The sequence below is a fragment of the Pteropus medius genome, unplaced genomic scaffold (assembly GCF_902729225.1).
Source record: "Pteropus medius unplaced genomic scaffold, Ma_sr-lr_union100, whole genome shotgun sequence".
Lineage (NCBI taxonomy): Eukaryota > Metazoa > Chordata > Mammalia > Chiroptera > Pteropodidae > Pteropus > Pteropus medius.
In genome coordinates, this window is record NW_024342467.1 from 8,974,691 (window position 1) to 8,982,382 (window position 7,692).

Consider the following 7,692-nt stretch of genomic DNA (forward strand, 5'->3'; position numbering starts at 1 on the left):
AGCCAACCCAGATCTAGCTTCCTGTGAAATTTTGCTCACTGCAGTTTGCACATTGCACAGTTGGCCAGAGGCACTCTGGATAAACTCCAGAGTCTGACTCCTACAAGAAAGTAATGGCTAGCTCTCTAAGGGAGCCTGCCTTCCTTCTATTGAGGAAAGTATTGACCATTTTGGACAACAAGGGTGAGCGGGAAACCTTGCTCAAGGTTTACTTACTTTTGTGAGAGCTGAATTATCCTCCTGGTTCAACCTAAGAAGCATAAACCAAACGCATTGCGTCATTGAGCAGGATATCACTAATGAGCATGGAGAAGGATTCCTGGCAGAGAAGATTAAAAAGTAAATGGCTTGTTTAGAAAGAGTAGTTGAGCTTTAGAGTGGCATGGAATTCATACTTATAAGTGGAGGAATGTAAATTTTGGCATATAACTTCTTGCTTAAGAAAGAAGTTATCAATCCATGCCCCAAGTTGTAAATAATTAATCTGGATTCTTCCCAGAACCCAGAACCCTCCTTGTTAGTGATGAGAGCTCTCAGAACTTTGTTACCCCATTTTGTTAATTAGCACTGACAATGGCTGAGAAGAGGCTTAGATGACAATGGACCTTGAGACTTAGGTAGGTCCCCATGTTATTCAAGGAATCATTTTTTGTTCCAGCTCAAACTCCAACAGTGGTGTGTCTTGTCCCCAATGTCTACTCCTAGATTCACCACCTGGCTCTTCTCCGCATTAGAGCCTTATATGGATTAGTACTTAACTCATGTATTTACTTTGTATATCTCAACTACTTTGTTAACTCCTCAGGGCCCAGGACCAGAGCATATGTTATTTCAATCCTGGGATGCAAGAAATAGTGTGAAAATACTTTACAGGCAATGAACCCAAATGGAGCATTTGGTATCACAAGCTTTCATCAGCCTACCAGTTCTGGGCATCTAGAATCACAGCCATAAAAAGAGCTGAGCCCTTTTACATTTGCCAGGCACTATGAATATAATAGTTATGTAAAAATGGCAAATATAATATAGTTCTAACAGCTATGATTGTATGATTTTTTTCAGCCCTCACAAGCACCCTAGAAGAAAGGGGGGACAGTCAACCCCAGCCTCATCTCAGAACCTGCTTCTTTAACATTCTGCTACATTGCCACCTTCTGAGAAGACCCACACTTAGAAAGAATTTCAAATCTTGGATTTACAGATGAAGAGGTGGGGACCCAAAGAGGGTAGACTGCTTGCCTGTGGTTCAACAACTATCAAATGGCAGAACTAAGAGAGAATCCATTTTTCCAGTCCTAAGCTCAGAGTTCTTTCACTATAGCGTACCTCCCTGCATGGGAGGCAATCCATGTATGTAATTCGTGTACAGTTTTAACATTTTCGAGGAAAAATGTAGTTATCACAAAGGTTCTCAGCTCCTTGCATACTCAGTTCATGGAATGTGAGCTATCCTTTATAAAACAGTAATACATAGTAACTAATTGTTTTAAAGAGAGCATCCTTACCACTTTATGTTGGATGGAAACATATTTCTTAACTACTAAGTGGAGAGGTTAGCCAAGAGTGGTGATTTGAGATTCTGCTCTATGACAAATTTCAAGCAAGAGTCTGCTTGTTGAGAAATTCTACTAGAATTTTTTCTAGCTGAAAAATGGGTTTAGATGGGTTTTTAAAATTTGTTTACTTTAATTTTTAATTTATTTTTAGTTACTAAGTATTTTAAACATAAAATTCAGAATACATTGTTCATACAAGTATCCATATGTAAAAAATACCTAGATTAAATACACGTTAATATTTTGCTGCATATGGTTCAAAGCTCCATTTAGAAAAAACAAAAATGTAAAAAGAAAACCCAATGCCTCACCACTCATCTGTTTCTTCCCCTCTCTAAATGCGATCACTCTTCTGAAATTGCCATGCGTCTCCCCTATACATGCCTTTTATACTTTTACTACATATACCTGCATGTAATCATAGATAATATAGAATGATTTATTTACTTAAAAATGTATGTGAAGCGTTACATATTGTACGAATCCCCTTTAACTTTCTGCATTCAACGTTATGTTTTTTAACTTTCAGTTTAAAAATGTTGTCTCTAGGTATATAAATTATTTCCTTAGGTATTAAGACATATGACAAATATGTGCATAAAATTTGACTGTGGAGGAAAAATATGCATTTAAATAGCAGGTTTCTATAAGGCAAAGGATATTGTGTATCTTAAATTATGTACTTTGTAATCTTTAACATAGGTGGCATACTTAAAGATAAGAAACTGACATAGTAAAACCGGAGCAGCAATACAACAATAACAAGTATTACATGCAGAGAACTAAGCAGTAAAACATTGTCAATGAATCTAAGGTAAAGGAGACTCATCAAAGAAGCACAGAGAATTCTAAATGCTCTTAGATCCCAGGACTGATCAGCCTTTAGGCTTACTGCCCATTCACTGCTTCTCCAATACCCCTTCCCCTCCTGCCATCATCTCCTGTGCTTACAAAGGCTCTGTCCTCCTTCCACCCAGTTCTGAGTTTTAGCCCTGGCAGGAAACGCCAGTAGAAACTCATCTTCTTCCTTTCTTCTTGAAATCCTGCCACTCAACAAAATCTCCTAGCAAGTCCCACCCGCACCAGCCCCAGGAGCTCTCTTGCAAATATCCTCCCTTTGATAAATTATTTTGCACTTCTTATTTGTTGCATTATTTATGCTTTTAGTCTGAGAAAACTCCTCAAGGCATTTTATTCCTTTTGACACAGATTTCTCATTTCCTATACCTGTTGTTGTGTGACTTAGGCCTCAGTAGCTTCTCAAGTGATGTTTCTCTGGGACTCTATTGTCATACCATATAAAACGCATGGTGTTGACTTTATAAATAGTAAAAAGATTAATAAGAAAGTCTAAAAGTTAGAGACAACAATAAAAGTGCTAGTCTCTAACTCATCCCAAAACTAGATAAATGCCAGAAAATACCACCACAGGGGCCGAACTCCCTACAAAGTAATGATTAGCTTGTAGAAGTTACTTAATAGTTTTACAAATCGCTCCTTTTTATATTACCTTATTTGATGTTAACAACGAGATGTTAAAAGGCTGATAAACCTATATATTAACCAATGTCACCCCAATAAACAATAAAATTTTTAAAAAGAGTGATATTTAAAGCTGCAGACTACTCTTCATTTTAATTTGCCTCTATCTTCACGTATATTGTTCATTATAGAGTACTGAGACAAAAAAAAAAAAAAAAGCTGAGTATAGGCTTATCTTTTGGAATCCAAATCAGAGGTTAAACACATAGCATGCTTTGAGAAAAAGAAGCATTTTGAAGACAGTTTTCTCTAGAGGGGCCTGTTTACCCTCTGACCAGGTCCTCTTGGCTGCTGACATTTTGATGAAATTTTGAAATTAGGGCTCATTTCTAGATATCTGTAATAATATCTGAAAAATTTAATACTTCTGAACTGCATAAAGATAAGAAAAGATTAGATAAGAATGTCAAACTCTATACCTGGAACTGGCAGTTCTGTTTGTGCTACTATAACCTCAGCCACATAATAAATGTTCTGTCTCTTAGCCATATACATGCACTGGCACCTGGAAAACATGTTCGTTCCCCATAGAGTCTGGATGGTGCCTAGGATTTGGACATGTCTTCTTCAATCTATTTAATTTGACTCTTATATGCCATACATTGCCATGTTATGGGCTGAATTGTGTCCTCTCAAAATTTATATGTCGAAGTCCCAACCCCCGCTTCTTCAGCATGTAACTATATTTGGAGACAAAGTCTTTAAAAGAGGTATAACTTAAGATAAAACCCTTAGGGTGGGCCCTAAATCCAGTATGACTGGTGTCCTTAAAAGAAGAGGAAGAGACACAGGGGTAAGAACATGGAAAAGGCATCAGATGAGGCACCCATTCAGTATTGTTAAATGATGAAAGAATGAAAGAATTAATTAATGAGGGTTAAAAGGTAGATTTCGGCTCAAGTATAGGCAGGTCTTCATAAATGGAGAAATGATCAAAACTGAAACGACCTGCCTTTCTGAGTGGTGAGTTTTTCAGTGTTTAGGCAGCTGAAATACAATCTGGATGAGCATACGGTGGGTTTCTTTCAATTGTAAGATTTTTCTGACCTATTTACTGGACTTCTAAAGTTATTCTTTATTTTTTAGGTCAATTGGTTCTGATACTCAATATGAATGTGACTGATATTCACCCAAATTGCTTCACTGGTGAGTTTATCCAATCATCTTGGAAATCATGGTGCTGATCCAGGGAACACCAGAAAAGAAGCAGAGACAGGAATTCGATCTAGCATTATAGCCAAAGGAAGACACAATAAAATAACAAGACTTCGAAGTAGGTATTCTATCAGACTCTTTTTTCATAAAGTGCTTCAAACAATGAAAAGTATGTTTTCATATGGAACATAAAATTGTTTATAAAAATAGATAAAAACATCAAAAATCTATTGCATTACAGATTTGTTTAAAAATTGCTACAACATGTTAACCGATTGGAATGGCCACTTTACATAATCCTGTATAATATATAATTTTAGATCATCCTTTCACAGATGGCTTTGATAGTCTACAATTTTATTTGCTAGAGTGTTTTAGGGAGCTCTATCAATCCCCTTGCTCCAGCAATTCTTTCCAACTACCTTATCTAATATCCAAAAAGTATTTATTTTTTTATATTCCAACCATTGAAATGTTTACTTTTTTTTCCCTAAAGAAAGGAACAACTGTCTAAGTCACATCTTCACAGTTAATTATAACTGGGCCTCTCTCAAGGTCTTTTCCTGTACAAAGTACTTAGTCACACAGAATTATTTCTCCTTGAGCACTGTTTAGTCAAGGTTGTAGTTTTTCTAAGACTTTTTTAAACACTGGAATGTTTTGGAAATACAATCTCCTTTATTAATGTAAGAGCCTTGCCCGTAAACTTGAGTTAATTCTGTTGAGTCAGGACTTACTGATAGATTCCTGAATTCACCCAGAGCTTTAAATGCTGTGTTCCAAGTGCCCTTTGCCCCCAAGAAATCAAGGAGTGCACTAATGTAGTTGTTACAGTAATATTTAATAAGGAACCTGTATAAGATTTTAGGAACTTTCCATTTGAAGGTGTTTTTCTGTTCCTAAATAATACAGAAGCTATCAATATACGAATAGGGCTGAGAAAGCAGGAAAGCTGGTCGATTGTGCTTACTCTGCATTCCCAGTACATAGGGAAATGGAATTTAAGTAGGTAGTCTGGAGAGAAGTTTTCAAGTCCACCATTTTTACTATGTGCACAGTTGAAATTAACTGTCGAATGATCTTTGAATCTAACTAAGGGTAAATAGAAAAAAGAACTTATGGTTAACACAAGCATGTCTGTTGTTACGCCACAAAACCACAGGGGAAGCAACAGGAATGGACTGCAGTAACGATGACAACAGCTCTCACTACTTTTCATGTCTAATATGTGAGCGTTGAGATCAGGAGCATTCATTCAAGGCTCTTCTACATGTAAATTCAACTGTGACCATGGTTTTTTCCTGACATCTCTGTAGTTACTTGTTTACATGTCTAGCTGCTCCACTAAATAGAAAATAAAGAATGGAAAGATTTTGTTTATGTCTCATGCTGTGCAGAGTGCTTTAGACATGCTAGACAATGAACAGTCTTCTCAGAAGTAGTTACTTCACATGGTGTTCTAAGAATAATAGGTCTACTTCTTTTTGCCAGTGAGAAAAAATATGAGGAGGAAAAAGAAAAGGAGAAAGGTAAGAAGAAGAGAAAAAAAGAGAGACTAACATTAGATTGTCATAATTAATCGATTCCCATTTAAATTTATTTGGATTATTGCTCACACATATGGTGCCTGACTTGGCACAATCTAGTGTTCCCTAAATGCTAATTAATAGATTGGTTGATCATTGTATCCATGTTAAGTCATTGTCATCTTCCAGTTAATCCTGAAAAGAATTTCTGAAGACCCTTTGCAAAGTTCACAAAGTCAGACACGTAAGAGCTTTTCATACCTTCTCCAGGTTTTCAATTTAATGTGCAGATGAATGTGTCTAATACTGCTCTTTATAAACTAAAATAATAGTTTGACAAATACTTTTTCCATAAACTGGCCAGTAAAGTTGCGAATTGATTTGACAGCTTTTTTTTTTTTTTTAACCGAAATAAGCTAATAATTCAGTGTTTTGTAATCAGAGAAACTGGTAATCCAGCAGCATACTTACAGATACCCTTAAAAAGATTATCCTCATGACAGTGGTGTGAGCTTTTTTGGGTCTGGTCCTCAGCCAAAATTTTAAATAGCAAGGTTTGTTCTTAGTATGTCTCCCTATCAACTTTTGCACCTTATATTTACTTTAAATTTTCCCCTTTCCTCAAAACAGTCTGTCCTGAAGTGACACATTCTTGGTACTTTTCACAACTCTCTTCATCTATAAAAATATCCCATGTCCCCTCATTAAAACAGGTTTAAGTATTGTGATTATTTGAGCTACGATGCAAAAGCCTGATAATGATTTAAAGTGTTATCCTTCCAATGTATTTATTTATTTATTTGGCAAAGCAAACTTTGGTTGACCTCACAGATTGCAAGGACCTTGTCAGCTTACAATCCCTTATTTTTCATTTTTTACGCCTACAGCACCTGGTCTTCCTAGGTAGTCTCCCATCCAAGTACTAACAGGCCCGACCCTGCTGAGCTTCCGAGATCAGACAGGATGGGGTTTGTCCAGGGTGGCATGGCCGTAGACTGCTACTTTTATTTTTAACAGTGGCTTTTACTGTTTTGTACCTGGAGTGACCAACTGTCCCAGTTTGCCTGGGACTTTCCTGGTTTCAGCAATGAAATTCCCAAGTCTCAGGAAACCCCTCAGTCCCGGCAAACAAGGAAAGGTTGTTTACCCTAATTGCACTGAAAAGACCGTAAAAAAATGACAACTGGGGAAAACTGATGGCAGTTCCCAATTGAAGACTTCTTGCCTCTTCTCTCACATCCCTGTTCTGGATGATCTTCTCGGCCCACAGAGTCCAGCATATCCTGTCTTTCTCCCCCACCTACCATACTCTTCAAGACAAATTTCTCAGATTTGCTTAGTGTGCTTTCTGGGTGATCCAAGACATCATTTTGATCTGCTCTATAACAGGTGATCATCCCAGGCATGTCAGCATTCACTAACTAACTAACTAACTAACTAACTAACTAAACTAACTAAATAAATAAAAAGGTCCAGACTCATATCACAGTCCCCACCCCACCTAGGATATTCAGTCTGTTCTTAGACTGTCTTCACAGTTTCCCACCCGTCAAAAAAGCGTTCTTTGTCTGCAGCACTGAGGTCCTATAGTGACAAGAAAGAAAACCCAAGGGAAAGTATCTACAAGTATATCTTATCTACACCAATAGTTTTCATTAGTTCTCATAAGCAGAGTTTGATGATATATCTTGCCTGTAGTAAAATGGCAATGAAAGAGTCTCAGCTGTCTAAGTCAGTCATCTCTCTACAATTCTGCTCATTTTGTGGCTCTGAAACACCCATCACTTCTCAAGAACGTATGATTTGCCTTGATAGAGAAACAGGAAGTAAAACTTTAAAAGGCTCACTGGAGGATTGTTTAAAATACGTTTGAATAAAGTAGTTGATTTCGGTAAATAAAAAACAAAAATTGA

General features: G+C 36.9%; 1 pseudogene; it reads right to left on the reverse strand.

Annotated features, from left to right (window-relative positions):
* Positions 1-6,657: 6,657 nt before the first annotated feature.
* Positions 6,658-6,775, reverse strand: LOC120602579 (uncharacterized; annotated as a pseudogene).
* Positions 6,776-7,692: the final 917 nt, after the last annotated feature.